The following is a 16,035-nucleotide window of genomic DNA, read 5'->3' as shown; positions in this document are numbered from 1 at the left end:
TCCCAAAGCGACTCGGGCTATGAGAGACGCCGTAGTGGACGACTCCAGAAATTTCGACCACCTGGGGTTCTTTAACGTGCACTGACATCGCACAGCACACGGGCACCTTGCTTTTCGCCTCATCGAAAAGCGGCCGCCGAGGCGGGGATTCGATCCCGCGTCCTTGGGCACAGCAGAAACATTCGTCTGGCCAGGCATGCGATACAATGACATGAAGCCCAAGACTAGCCGTACGCCCTTCAACGTTCAAGAGATGAGCAGACTGCTACGGTCCCGCCAAAGCAAAGCGTATTTTTTCTATCATTAAATGTTCTACAGACAGACCAATTTACGAAATATTTACTGGACATTTGGCCTTGAGGTAGTGTGAACTTCATGGGCGGCTAGCGTGAAGCATCCATCAATTTAGAAAAAAATTAGATAGCTTATCTTGAATCAGTTGTAAAGTAGCACAGCAAGTGCTTAAGTGTTTTTAGATTATTTTTGTTCCGTAATCTCTGGCCATCTCATCTCGTGTCACATTTTTGTCCCCTTTTTTATTCACAATATACTTCCCGTAAACTTTTACAATAAAATTAATTGATTCCTTAGAAGCTCTGGTGTGTGTCCATCCCTACGTTTGGCCTTGTCTTATTTGCGCTACGTTCTCGAAAACGCCCTTAATTCTCCCTAGGTGATAAAGTGGGAGGGGGGGGGGGGAGTGGACTGGTGAATCAAGGAACGCGCGCTTCTCCTTAAAGAAGATTAAAGAGGCTACTAAGATGGAAAAAGCGGGGCGAGTTATAAAGGGACGCTTTTAGGCGAAGCACTCCTGTTAGGTTATCGGTGTGTACGGGCGTCTGTTTTCTTGCGGTTAATCTTGAATCCAGTGTATCTCAGGGCGCTTCGTTATTTTCTAATTTAGAGCATGCATCACCTGAGCGATGCCTAGCGTTTTTATAGCTACTCTGCTTTGTTTATTAGTAAATATAGAGTCGATGTAAATGTGAACTACTCTCATAGAGAGTATTCAATTCTTTATTCTTTATTTATTCAATGATTACCCCGCTTAGCCCGAGGGCTCTACAGCAGGGGGGTTACAGAGTGGGAAAAAAACACATCTTCATTTATGGAGCACACTTGATGACTTGAAAGCCGATTCCATTCACTGATGGATCGAACAAAAAAGGAACTGGCATACATGTTAGTTCTGGCACTGTATTCCAAAATTTTAAAACAATGATCTGTGCGAGCAGAAACATAATGTGGCCTATGTAAGTATATTTCCTTTCGAATGCCTGTTTTGTTGTGGTAAATTTGGTACAAAAGTTTAATAATGGCAGCGTTTGGGCGAGTTGGTTAGACATGTTAAACCTGGAAAGCGCATAAAAACAACGGACAACAGAAAGAGACAGACACACGAGCGCTTGATGGCGTTTGCGGTGAGGGAAACCAGAAAACATGGATCCACATTCACACAGGAAAAAGAGCCCATTGTACAAGAAATATAGTTCAATAATGGCAGCGTTTGGGCGAGTTGGTTAGACATGTTAAACCTGGAAAGCGCATAAAAACAACGGACAACAGAAAGAGACAGACACACGAGCGCTTACTTCCAAGTGATTTTTATTTTCATGCGAGAAGCAGAATATATGTACACTTCAGATCACATGCGCATGCGAAGAAAACTCAAACAAGAAAAAATATTATCTGGCTGCACATGCAAAAGATGAAAGATATGCAATCTCTTTCTCAGACAGCAAAATCGACGCACCACTTACACAATCATCGCCAGTTCGTGCTATCTCACTTGCCTCAACAATTTCACGCGTTGTTTTACACTTGCTTTTATACAGAACTTCACATTGATGAAAGAGAGGACGACAATTCTTGCTTTTGCACTTGAGGCAATGAATGCTCAAATGCCCACCTTTTCTGTTTTCGACAGCGTAATTGTGTTCACCTAATCTCTCATTTAGGCATCTACCAGTTTGGCCTATGTAATATTTACCGCAAGTCAATGGCATCTTGTACACAACCCCTTCTGTGCATTTTACAAATGGTTTTTGGTGCTTGATCATGCAACCTGACTCAAAGCAAGAGCCGGATAAGACAAAGGATAAAAGAAAGTTTGCAGTCATCCCCTATAAGCACAGGTTGTCACACAACCTAAGAAAAATTGGTAACCGAGTGAATGTAAATGTGTTGTTCTCTGCCCCAAGTAAGCTGAGTGCGCTAAGTAAGCAGAGTACGTAAAAAAACAGGCTGAAGTCAGGTTGCATGATCAAGCACCAAAAACCATTTGTAAAATGCACAGAAGGGGTTGTGTACAAGATGCCATTGACTTGCGGTAAATATTACATAGGCCAAACTGGTAGATGCCTAAATGAGAGATTAGGTGAACACAATTACGCTGTCGAAAACAGAAAAGGTGGGCATTTGAGCATTCATTGCCTCAAGTGCAAAAGCAAGAATTGTCGTCCTCTCTTTCATCAATGTGAAGTTCTGTATAAAAGCAAGTGTAAAACAACGCGTGAAATTGTTGAGGCAAGTGAGATAGCACGAACTGGCGATGATTGTGTAAGTGGTGCGTCGATTTTGCTGTCTGAGAAAGAGATTGCATATCTTTCATCTTTTGCATGTGCAGCCAGATAATATTTTTTCTTGTTTGAGTTTTCTTCGCATGCGCATGTGATCTGAAGTGTACATATATTCTGCTTCTCGCATGAAAATAAAAATCACTTGGAAGTAAGCGCTCGTGTGTCTGTCTCTTTCTGTTGTCCGTTGTTTTTATGCGCTTTCCAGGTTTAACAAAAGTTTAAGTCGTAATTTCCTTCTTCGAGAGGAGAGGGTTTCCCATCGTAATTCATTTTTCATGACGGTGCAGCTATCAGTTCTCGAGTACCGACACAGGACAAACCTTGCTGCTCTATTTTGGATGTTTTCAATTTTATTGCTGAGTGTTATTTGCCAAGGGTCCCATACGGCACAAGCGTATTCGAGCAGTGGTCGACCGTACGCTAAGTAGGCTATTGATTTCAAACAAGGCGGCACGTGTTTCAGATTTCGCGGTATAAAGTTTAAGGTCCTGGCGGCTTTTGCAACTACGGTATCCACATGTGTATTCCATGAACAGTCGGCTGTAAGTGTCACACCTAAGTATTTATGCGCCACTTTTTGTGTCACTACAATACCGCTGATGCTATACTGTGAGGCTAACTTATGTTTTTTTACGTGCAAACGTAACATGAACACATTTTTTAGTATTTAACTTCATTTTCCATTTGGAACACCATTCAAGAACACATGATAAGTCACTTTGTAAGTGGGCAACGTCGTCTTGATTTCTAATTTTTCTATATAAAACACAATCATCGGCAAACAACCGTATACTGCAATTGATTCCGGAACAAATGTCATTTATATATATTAAGAACAAAAGTGGTCCTAAAACTGAGCCCTGTGGGACGCCTGATGTTATATCTACAAAACTAGATTTCATTCCATTTAATACCACGCACTGTCGGCGGGAAGATAAATAACTTTCGATCCAGGCAAGTATTGTAGGATTAATATTTAATGCAGCAAGTTTTCTTAAAAGCAATGGGTGCAAAACAGTATCAAATGCCTGATGAAAATCCAGGAAAACGCAATCGATTTGGCCACCCTTGTCAAGATTGAATACAAGGTCATGATAAAATTCAATAAGTTGTGTCGTGCAAGAGAAGCCCTTACGAAACCCATGTTGTTCTGAAGCCAGTAAGTTGTTTGCTGATAAGTGTGTTATTATCTCTTTATATAAAATGTGTTCTATTAGGTGCGCCGACAAAGAGTCAGAAAAAGGCTTGACAGAGGTCGACGCACCCTACAAAGAGTTGGCAGCAGTATGCACAAACAAGCATTAGTTACATAATAAGTAAAATCTTTTTTTAGTCTCCATCGCAACACGAATAGCATAATGCTCCCTCCATTACAAGTGAGTCTGGGAACTGGAGGTGCGTTGTTACTAAAATACATTAAAGCTACTACAGGTCAGGCTTCTAGAGGTATAAATTTTATGTGCCCCGCCGGGGTGGCGCAGTGGTTACGGCGCTCGACCACTGTTCCCAAGGACGCGGGATCGAATCCCGGCCTCGGCGGCCGCTTTTCGATGGAGGCGAAAAGCAAGGTGCCCGTGTGCTGTGCGATGTCAGTGCACGTTAAAGAACCCCAGGTGGTCGAAATTTCCGGAGTCCTCCGCTACGGCGTCTCTCATAGCCTGAGTCGCTTTGGGACGTTAAACCCCCCCAAACCAACAACGTTCATCATCATCATCATCAGCCTGATTATACCCACTGCAGGGCGAAGGCCTCTCCCATATTTCTTCACTTAACCCGGTTCTGTGCTAGCGGCATCCACTTGACCCCTGCGAACTTCTTAATCTCATCCGCCCACCTAACTTTCTGCCGCCCCCTGCTACGCTTTCCTTCCCTTGGAATCCAGTTTGTTACCCTCAGCGACCATCGGTTATCCTCTCTTCGCACTACATGTCCTGCCCATGTCCATTTCTTCTTCTTAATTTCCACTAGAATGTCGGTAACTTGAGTTATTTCTCTGACCCAATCTGCACGCTTCCTATCTCGTAATGTTACCCCTACCATTTTTCGTTTCATAGCCCTCTGGGTTGTCCTCAACTTAAGTAGAACTCTCTTGGTTAGCCTCCACGTTTAAGCCCCATAGGTGAGTACAGGCAAGACGCAACTGTTGTATACTTTCCTCTTGAGCGATACCGGTAAGCTGCTAGTCATAATCTGCGAGTGCTTGCCAAATGCGCTCCATCCCAATCTTATTCTTCTTGTTATTTCCTTTTCATGGTCTGGATCTGCAGTTACTACCTGTCCTAAGTAGACATATTCGCCTACTATTTCCAGTATTTCGCTACCTAATGTAAACTGCTGTTCCTTCCCGAGGCTGTTAAACATTACCTTAGTCTTCTGCATATTGATTTTCAAGCCTACCTTTCTACTTTTTCTAGGTCATCAATCACTATTTGCAGTTCATCCCCCGAGTTACTTAGCAAAGTAATGTCATCAGCAAATCGCAGATTACTGAGGTATTCTCCATCTACCCTTATCCCTAACTGCTCCCATTCCAAGTCTCTGAATACTTCCTCTAAACAAGCTGTGAATAGTACTGGGGAGATTGTGTCTCCTTGCCTAACACCTTTCTTTATGGGAATTTTGTTTCTTTATGCAGAACTATGGTTGCTGTGCAGCCACTATATATATCTTCCAGCACTTTCACATACGGCTCGTCTACCCCCTGATTTCGCAATGCCTGCATCACCGCCGAGGTTTCAACTGAGTCAAATGCTTTTTCGTAATCAATGAATGCTATGTATAAGGGCTGGTTATATTCCGAGCATTTTTCTATCACCTGATTGATGGTATGGATATGATCGATAGTAGAGTACCGTTTCCGAAACCCTGCTTGATCCTTTGCTTGATTGCAGTCTAAGGTTGTACTGATTCTATTAGCGATTACCTTAGTAAATACCTTATCGTAACAGACAGTAAGCTGATTGGTCTGTAATTTTTAAGGTCCTTAGAGTCCTCTTTCTTGTGAATGAGGATAATGTTTGCATTCTTCCATGGTTCCGGTACCGTCGATGACACCAGGCACTGCGTATACAGGGTGGCCAGTTTTTCTAGCACGATATCCCCCCCGTCCTTCAGCAAATCTGTAGTTATCTGATCCTCTCCAGCTGATTTCCCCCTTTTCATAGTTTCTAGTGCTTTCTTGACCTCGTCCTTCGTCACTGGTGGAACGTCTGACCGTTTTTCCCTACCGCCCTACCCTACCAACAACGTTAAGTAAGAATATATACTGCAACTTTGGGTAAGACGAGATGAAATGAAGAGTTGGACGAAAATTCGCTTCTGTAGTCACCGACCAAAAAACACAACGTGACGTTGTGTTTCTAGATCCCCGACTACAATGTCACATCCCTAATTAAGACAACTTTTGCGCCTCCCTCACATTCCTTGGTCTGGCAGCTGTGTGGGTCGGATACAGGGCAAGGACGAGGGCCGTATTAAGCCCCGGTCATAAATATGTGACAGTTATCAAAATGACGTAGTGATGAAGTGTCACGGAGTGACGAAAATCAGAATCGGCCAATAACAAGAAGATTACGGATGCCGCCGAATAAGAAAGGTTTGCTACATGAAAAGAAGTCGTATGCGATTTTGTTTGTACAACGATGCTATAAATAAAAATAATGTTTTATTTCTCCAAGAATATATGCATAAAGTTACTCAACACCAAGCACAACGAAGAGCAGTCGAAGTTCTGCAATCGAATATTTTTGTGTGTACCTTCTGCTGCCATGGTGGCATGCTGACGGCGGCAAAACCTGAAAAACTGCTGCTTGTATGAAAACAACTTATTGAATTGTAGATATTTTTTACGCTTCATGTAAAATCTAGGTAGTGTGCGGTTATCCCAAATGCGCAGAAAAATGCATTCGAGGGCTGTGAAGGCAACGGGATGGCAGAGGGAAGCTCGACAGAAGCGCTTGGCATGGAAATCGACGGTGAAAACTTGCTGTGAGGAGAGCGTGTTACTTAGTCGGCGCTTATAATCGATGACAAGCAAAGGTATATGTAAGAGTGGCGTGTCGCAGGTGCGTGCTATATGGTTCTGCGTTTCTTTCTTGTAGGTTTGGTTCCGTTTGTGAGATTTAATGTCCCAAATCGACTCAGGCTATGAGAAACTCAAGGCGGCCGCCACGGCCAGGGATTCGACCCCGCGTCCTTGGGCACAATAGTCGAGCGCCATAACTACTGCAACACCACGTCGGGGCTCCTTTTGTGTAGGAAGTGGATGGCGGTCGTGAAGAACAATTCGCGGAGGAAATAAACTTGGTTGGTTGCATAACCGTGTGCTTCTTACATATGTGGCTGATTCTTAGAAATTATGTAAGAAACGGCCATGGAAACGCATAAGGGCGATCGGAACAGTTAGGAACACAGAACCAACTATATTACTGGTTCTTGTTCGTTTCTGAATCGATATATGAATGCATGCAACCCGACAATGACAGACGTAAGCTTTTACTGCGCAATGCAGGCATAAGCCATGGACATTCGATCCCCTTTGGGAGTGGTTCACCGAAAGCGCCGCCCCACTAAAGTTCCAATTTGCGCTAACGCGGCGACCATGGCGCTGACTGTCGATCCTGGAAGCTGCCTGGGTAAAAACAATCACCGTGAGCAGGAGCAGATTCAGGACACCAAGGGAAAACGTCTAGAGTGGGATGCCGCTATAGGATATATTAGATCAGTTATCGCCGAATCATTTAGCCGCAATGATTGGGCAATCATGGCAGAGTGCCAGTGGTCATCCGTTTTTGCAAGCCTCGTTTTCTCTTTATCGTGTCACATTTGAACGGGCGTCGTTCACTGCTACAGAATCATTGGAACGCGTGATAGCACAAACATGCTTTTGGAAGCGAACGGTGCTTAAAACCGGTGTTGTGATTGTTACTGACCGCTTGCGTTTTGATGACCTACGGGTGGAAGAATAGACGACTTGCGCAAATAAAAAAGACTTTTTCCCGCTTATTTATTTGGTTTTTTATTTGGCAACCCATAGCGCCCGTCCGACGTCATAACCTTTCATGGACGTTGGCTGGGAGCACGCAAACAGAAATATTTATCCAGATTTCTGAAGTAACGAGGGTCAAATTAACGAGAGTATAGTCGCACGTTTCGGAGGTTGCGCGGAAGTGAAGTGCAGGCCGCCAAACCCCTACCCTCCGAAGCCGCCAGGCGCCGAACCAGTCATGGGGCCAGAAATAATTTAGGAGCTTTCTCCGTAATTGTGGTTTCTAAACCAGCTATGATATCCTTAGTTGCTTGTGCGCCATAAAACTCAATACAACACTGATTAGGACTGATACAAGTCCTAATCAGAGTCGGTGGTTGGCACACCATCTCGGAGGTGCATCTTACCGAGAAATCGTGAGAGGCATCTTGTTCTCATGAACGAAGATGTTCCATGGCAGAACAGAGCTGATGATGTTCAGGTAAAGAAAGGTGGAGTTTCCATGTCAGGCCTTACCTCGAAGTCTGCCATTCGGAGTCATGGTACTGGTGACGAGATATGAAATGTAGCCGCAGTTGCTGGCTGTGTCGGCTTCCTGGAGACAATGACACAAGCTCGCATTCCGAACACAGGTCCACGTCCTGATCCACAGGACTGAAACGCAAGGCATTGGGAAGCCCGCCTGGTCATAGGGAGTGGCAATTGAACGCCATGCACGAAGATGTACGCTGTGAGGCTCGGAGTTAGGCTGAAGGTTCAAGGGCAGCGACCACTTGATAATATATCATATCTCACATTCATGTACACCTTGGCGGCCAAGTATATTGGTGATAGAGTTACAATTTCAATAGTTGAAAGACATACTCTACTATTGCACTATCTAGTCTTAGCTTAAAAATGCAAACGAATTTGCCGTTATTGAACTGTTATATCCCAAGCGTCGCAACAGTCGCATATTAGTCTAAAGTAAAGTCTGAATTACATATCAGTCCAAAAAAAGTGAATCGGGCGTCAATCCTTGAAACGTTTCTTAATCGCATATTCCGTCAAAAACAGCTATGCGTAAGTAGCTTAGACATGGCCAGACACTGCCACAAGCAGGTTAAAAAGCCCTTTTTATTGGTCATTTCCCTTAAATAATAGAAACAGGCCATGCATTTGTGTAATTCAGTGAGTAGTACTTTGCTTCCTAACTATTAGGCTTGTGTGGCTTTATAGTAATTTATTCTGGTTTTCAACGGCTAGTTTTAACTGAAGATGTCACTTTTCTCTGCTCGTTGTGTCTGTCATCCCACTCCCGCAGTGTCACTAGCCATTGACTGCTGTCATCACGACCTTCATGGACATCTCTTTACTCATGGGCACGAGATTCCTCCTCATGCATCCTAGAAAATATACGGAAGAAAATATCAGATTTCATCTGTATTCATATAAAGTGATTTTTCAGCTTGTTCAAAGTGGGCCCATAATAAGTAGCAATCTGCTTCTCAACTATTAAGCTTGTGTGGCTCTATAGCAGTTTATTCTGGTTTTAATCTTCTCGTTTGATCTGAAGATTTCACTTTTCTCTGCTCGCTGTGCCCGTCATCCCAATGCCAGTGTTATGAGCCATCGCTTGACATCTGCCATCACGACCTTCATGGACACCAGTTTACTCATAGGTGCGAGACCCCTCCTCATGAACCCTAGAAAATGTATGGAAGAAAAATATCAGATTTCATTCTGTATTCATAAAAACAGTGATTTTGAATCTAGTTCAAAGTGGGCCCATTACAGGCTTTCATTCAGGCTGTTCTTACATGGATTGTCAGTGTGATCAGTGCTGAGGTGTGGTGTTGTATTCATCAGCTAATATCTCAAGTCGACTGAAATATGGTGTTTATCCGGCGCATCTGCTGGGTATAATTTTTCCATGCTCTTCGAGGACATCAACACCTTCTTTCTGACATATGGCGTCTGTATCAAGTAAGGGCGCATTAAGACAAAGGATGATTTTACAATAGCATAGTTTGCAGGCATGTAAGACTCAGTTATTCAAGTCCAAATTCATAACTTTACTAAGGAGGGCGCATGCTACTATATAAGGTATCCCATAGAGACAACGCCTGGAGAGCCGTCAAACACAATTTAAAAACCAGCTAATGTCTGTTGCCCAATGGAGTCAAGACATTGCAGCAGGCTGGCAGTTACAAGACAACTGATTAGAACAAGGTAAATAGATCCTTTGATTTGAGGGGCAACTGTCACTCAGTTCTCAAGTTGTTTTTAAATGAGACCAAACTACGTTTCATTACAGCAATACTATATTCATTTTTTTAGATTAAATTATGGTGGGATGCACTGAAAAACTGAAGTAATCAGATATCGCAGCAAGAGCATATTAATCACTTTGTTATGAAAAACTGTGGTAGAATGGAGTAGGCAGTGTACAAAAGCCTGTTGAGTGTTTAAAAGCTAGATTTTTTACAACAATACTTTGATAATAATGGCTACAATAATTTGAAATAAATGATACCTATCGCAACTCTGCACAGTTGTAGGCCGAGAATGACTACTTGCCCTTCCTGCTATGCAGGCTGAAAACTTTTGTTCTTTCGTGCTCATTATAGCACTCATGATGCTGCCAAGGCGTACAAGCTTCTGCAGCTGAAATCAGTCGTAGTTACCCAAAAGGTATTTACAAATAATAACATGGTATAACCATTTCGTTTCCAAAATATGACAACGGACAATGCAGGTACTAGCTATGAAAATGGTGCACTAATACTTGCTAGGATATATCACCAATTACATTAGGCTTTCTTTGCACGCCCCACGTAACCTAAACACTTATCTCAGGATAGCAGTTGTTCGGTTGTCAAAACTACAACAGCATAAAAAATGAAATTGTAAATTATTTAGCTTTTGAATACCACAGGAATTTATATGTGTTGTAAATAAGTGGTGGCAGCCATTTAAAAACTAATGAAAGATAAAAATTCAACAGTCAGGCAAAAGGAAGGTTTCACGTCTGAAAACCATAGCAGAAAGTAATAATAGAAGTAAAAAACTCTTCTAGTCTCTTACCACTAGCACAACTGAAATATGCTGGTTTTGCTCTTCAAAAGACACCGTTGCAGTCGAGGGCATTGAGAAATTCTCATGACACAGTAAAGACCTGCTGGGGTGACAACCCAGGGCGTGACACGGGAAAGAGAACATGACTTAACTACAACTCCATGAAAATCACTCAACCCCAATTGCTTTTAGACTATAATTAAAGCATTTTGTCACCCCTGGCTCTAAGTAATGCTACAATACATTAACTCGGCTTAGCTTCGTGTAAAAATATGTACAAGAAGACCCCTCAATATCGATACTCCAATCAGAATAGACAAGTGTTACTTGCATATTTTAAGAAATGTAATACTGACATTACTGCTATGCATGGCTGGGGATCAAGTAATGGTAGCCATCTGGGAAGCTGATACCAGTCATGTTACCTGATCAATTCGCGCTTTATTTTTCCTGTTCCCATAGCAATGACAACAAGCACAGACAGTAAATTCACTTCGTTTGGTGCAGGTTATATACGAAAATATACAGCAACTACCACGTAAGAGAATTCTGTTCAGTCGGATGAGGAGGCAGCATAGTCATTACATGCAAAAGCTACATAAACTATGAGCCCTCCTCGGCTACCACGAATCTAATAAAGTGATGACACGGAGCCTGAATTGCCACAAATTGCCATGAAAGCTGCAAGAGGAATTCATAATATCTAAAGAAGCTTATTTTAGTGAAAATATGAGCCATGGAAAGCCTGGAAAGCACACTGATGGGGTCGTTTGAGGACACAAAGCATGCATCAGAAATACCCCGTTGAGAATTTTCCAACTGGGAATCTAACAGGGAATCCTACTTGAACTGGTCCCAATTAAAACGGTTTAACAATTTCCAGTTGTCCCCCATTGCAACTGGTTTTAGTTGGTATCCACTGCAAATGGTCCAGTCAGTCCCCATTGCAAATGGTCCCATTTGGTTCCCATTGAAAGTTATCCTCATTGGTGCCGGCAGCTGGCTCCGGGTCATACCGGTACCAAAAGCAGGTGTAGAGAGCATCACTCAGTCAAAATCACTTTTGACTATTTATTCCTCGACTGAATTATTTGCCTCAGCTTTGCGCAGTGCTTTTTTCACATCTTGGATCTTCTTTGCTAGGAGCCGAGGAACATTTCGCCCTTGCTCTGAAACATCCACACCTATGATGTTGCCCCAGTGTTTCCTACTGGGTGGAAATAAAGTTACGTGTAGGTATTCATGAGCACAACAAACATGTAGTATGTGCTGCTTACCTATCACGACATCAGCTTTGTGCGGCGTAAAAGGCTGTTTAGCCTGTGCACCTAATGCCCGCTGCTTTGGTGCAACTACCCCACTTCAGCTTCTGTTAGCAAGCACCTGATTTGACCACACTGCTTGAGCATTGTTTTTGCAAACCAAGGTTGGTTTCTTGTTGGCCGATAGTTTTGCTGCTTGCGCCCTGGGGATAATTCCACGAGTCAAGTGGAACTGAAAAAAAAGCACAGAATAACTGACTGTTGGACACTAGTTTCAAACCTCATCCCAACTGCGCGGTGTAGCATAAAGTTCAGATGTGAATGCAGTCTTTTTAAATGGCAGCTGCTATTGTGTTTGTGATCTCTCCCCTGGTACTGCTGCGCTGCAATTTCTAGTATGCCACAAGTGCCATCTTTTTTCAGCATGTTTGATTTAACAAGGGCAGCAGTCATATGCATCCACTCCTTTAAGACATGTTTGATCACATGTCCTATTCCTTGATATACATTACAACCTTCAAAAACATTACTCCGAAACGCTATTGCAGGAACCTGTAAATTAGGAAAGAATTTTGTGCACAGCTTGATTCAGATACCGTGATTACCAAGGAACTGTTAAGCCTTGACAAGGAGAAATATAAATATCTCTTACCATCCCATCCTATGTATACAAAAAATCATGTTTTGCGGCTGCAAATGAGAAAACATACCATTTTTTAACTGCAGTAAGACAGTGAGCAAAAATATCCCAATCGAGCTTGTTGCCGAGAGTAGGCGCAAACATCTAAAGGCATTGAAGGCAAGAAGTACTACACTCAAGGGCATGCCATTTCTGCTCGGACATGTTCACCTCTTCTCTCACAGTGCGGTTGAGGCACCCACTGAGAGTCTAGGAAGTTTCGAGCCTTTTTCTCTCGATGCGAACTGTTTGCTGTGCAGTATAAATGAATAACAATTCTTAACATGATTAATTAGAGGAGCTGGCTGGCACTTTGAACGTTTGTTGCATTTTTATAGTTCTTTGATTTGCTCAGTGTGATTTTCTGAGTACGCTAGTTGTTGGCAACTTTCGTTTCGTTATTGTCACACTTATTGCACTATCAAACCCACACATGGTCAAGATGCTGGTAAAATATCCAGCATCAGGGATAAAAGGCAGATTTTGTATCTGTTCTTGCAGCGACTTTTGGGGCTGAACAATTGCTGTGATGTGGCTATATTCGTTCTGTTCAGGGGGCTGATGATACCAGTTGCATTAGGAGCTGCTTAATCAGTTCCATTTTTCAAATTTAGTTGGGTTTGCTTCTATGTTTTCTTAGTCTCCTGTGGGCTCTCCTCGGTTGCTCACATGTTCTCTCGTGGTTCTCATCTTGTTTCTTGTATAGACTTGGAACAAGGTCGCAGAGAGTGGGAGCTAAATCCATCTCAAGCTAAGAAGGCCATTAGTCACTTACGAGTACCTGAAATAGTTCTGGAGGGAGGTTCGGGCTTGAGGCGGGCGGAAAATTCTGACCGACGTGGAGCCTGAAGGTCTGAAACAGTTTGTCAGCATAAGCATAATCACTTGTGCATGAAGCCCATCACTCAAAGTTGTCTCATGCAGCTGCGTCCCGACATGGTGGCTCAGTGGTTGAGTTGAGGAATTCGATCACTGATCCCAAGAATGCAAGTTTGAACCTGGTAGCAGTGATCTCATTTCAATGGCGGTGAAACGCAAGGAGCTTGAGTACTGTAAAAGACGGTTCAAGTTAAACAACCCCCGGTGACAAAACTTATCCGGAGCCTTCCAACAAGGCGTTCTTCCCAATCCACATCATTTTGGTTTGTTAAACCCCGAAAAGGCACCACCTCATGCTTATTTTACCAATACATCTAGAGTCTCAGGTTCTTCACTTACTGAGGACAGCCATATTTATCCCATGATGCTTGTAAAGAGACCATGACATCTACACTTATTAATTAATTTGTAACTCATATTTATAGACTGATGCTTTGAAGTGAATTAATTGCTGAAGGGAAAAAAACACAAAAATACCAGTATGCTTCATCCCTCATTCATTGTCAGTCTGGTACTTAAGATAAGCTAAACTAAGATTTAAGCAAATTGAAATGAAAAGCAAAAATCACATTGCAATTTATATATGCCATGTAACCTAAATTAAACTTCACAATCACACAAACTTTGCCATTGCAAACCTAAAGAACATGACAAAACAAGCTTAAGAGTAAAAGAATGACTATGTCAGATAATTCTGCGTGGAAATCTGTGTACATTGTGCCTGAACAATAAAATTTTATCCATTCATTTTTTTTCTATGGACATGGTGGTCTAAAATATAAACCTACCTGCACAGTTGCCGGTGGTGAATCTTGGAGGGGAAGTGGCAGGGGCAGCTCCACAAACTGCATTTCTTTGCTCAGTTACTGAGCAGTACCCGCAATCGTCTGGAGGAGTATGGTTGTACACAACAGCTGCAAATGCCTCACAATGTGCAAATAATGAATTTAGTTAAGCTGCCTTTAGCATGAAATGCCCTCTAATTATCTATGTAAAGGTATTCCACGTTTTTCCATAAATTGGTAGGGAATAGATGAAATTAACAATCCTACCATTCTCCACAGAACTTATCTGATTGCAGCTACAGAACTCTGTGATCACAAACAAGTTGGCCTTGCTTCACTGAAACATCAGAGTTAATAGACAAAAAACATGCCACTGAGGCACAGCCTGTCAGGTATTGCGATGATGTGAAACTATGATGTGAAACACAGTCAAATATTTTCGCCTCAAGACATCGCTGCAATGAATAAATTTGCGATAGCAGACGATCGTTTTGCTTCTCCAGTTGCAGTGCCTTGCTTATACGTTTTTGCTTTTAATATTATGCTTTTTGCACTTCGCTCCTTGCACACAGAGGCTTCATCACTCGAAGTGAAAGAAAATGTTCTTGGTGTTTTAGTGGCCTGCAAATATTTGATTTGAATCAGTTTGTTCACCAAGACGAGTACTAAGCTTACCATTTTACTTCCCCCAGTACTGCCAACGCAGTTCAATGATGATTGGAAGTTTTTGCTCGTAATTGTTCTTTAAGCCAACAATTTTGCAGTTCGAAAAACCTCGCGCTTCTGGAAAAAGAAATAAATTTCTTTGCTAAAGCCGGCGGCACACAATACAAATGAAAAAAGTATACATTTAATGTACCACGTGTCTAAAAGGCCAACTTTGTATTTGTGCAGCAAAAAACAATGCCTGCTTTTGTTCTGCTCCAGCCAGAATTATTTGATAGAAATTCTTCAGACACTGCCTCTGGTGTAACGTTTTGCCACAGAAATAGAGCATCTTTTGTGATAAACTACTGATAAGCAAAAGAAAAGCACCCTAGAAGTTATATGCAACACACTGCACTGAAAGTTTCCGTAAAAAAAGAATGCATATATTTTGCTTTAGTAACATGCACCAGACAGTATGTGCCCACAATGGGCGGCAGTGGGGTCGCCTCCTATTTCTCAGTCCGACCCCATACTACTCCAACCATCTGCCCATCACTGCCCGCCTCTCTGACTTCAAGTTTGCTACACTGAGGGAGAATTGTTCGTGACTGATGTGAGCAGTCATGCTGCCTGAGGTACTGCAGCACAAGTCAGTGGCTTTTTAGTTTCATTTTAGGACGACGTCACTCCGTTCTAACACCTATTCATATTTTATACGCATTGCTGCTGTTGGTATGCTGCCATGAAGAAACTGTGCTCTGATGTAGGTGCAATCAAGACAGAGTAGAAGTGCCTAAAAGAAAATAATCTAACTTTCGACAGTGAAGGGCTAGGATCATTCGGAGTGGGCTAACGAGCAGCCGCACTGCATACCCAGATGCGCACTGAGACACGGGTACCTTCCTCGTGAATCTGTGATGCATCTTCACCTCTACAAGCAGTCCAGCTTGGTCATCACCACTACAGCGACTATATTTCTTTTTATGTGAACACACAACATTTTGAGAGAACAAGGAACGATTGGGCCTGCGGGTATGTGATCGAAACAGTTGTGCATGTCGGTAACGCAACTCTCGCGCCACTTTCACTTGCTTGGGCACTGCTTACTAAGCGACGCCACAAACAACGGCATTCGTTACCGCGACGTTCGTTCTCACGC

Source organism: Amblyomma maculatum, chromosome 3 (genome assembly GCF_055883805.1).
Source record: "Amblyomma maculatum isolate TAMU_Amacu chromosome 3, ASM5588380v1, whole genome shotgun sequence".
NCBI classification, from domain to species: Eukaryota; Metazoa; Arthropoda; class Arachnida; order Ixodida; family Ixodidae; genus Amblyomma; species Amblyomma maculatum.
This window is presented reverse-complemented; position numbering follows the sequence as displayed.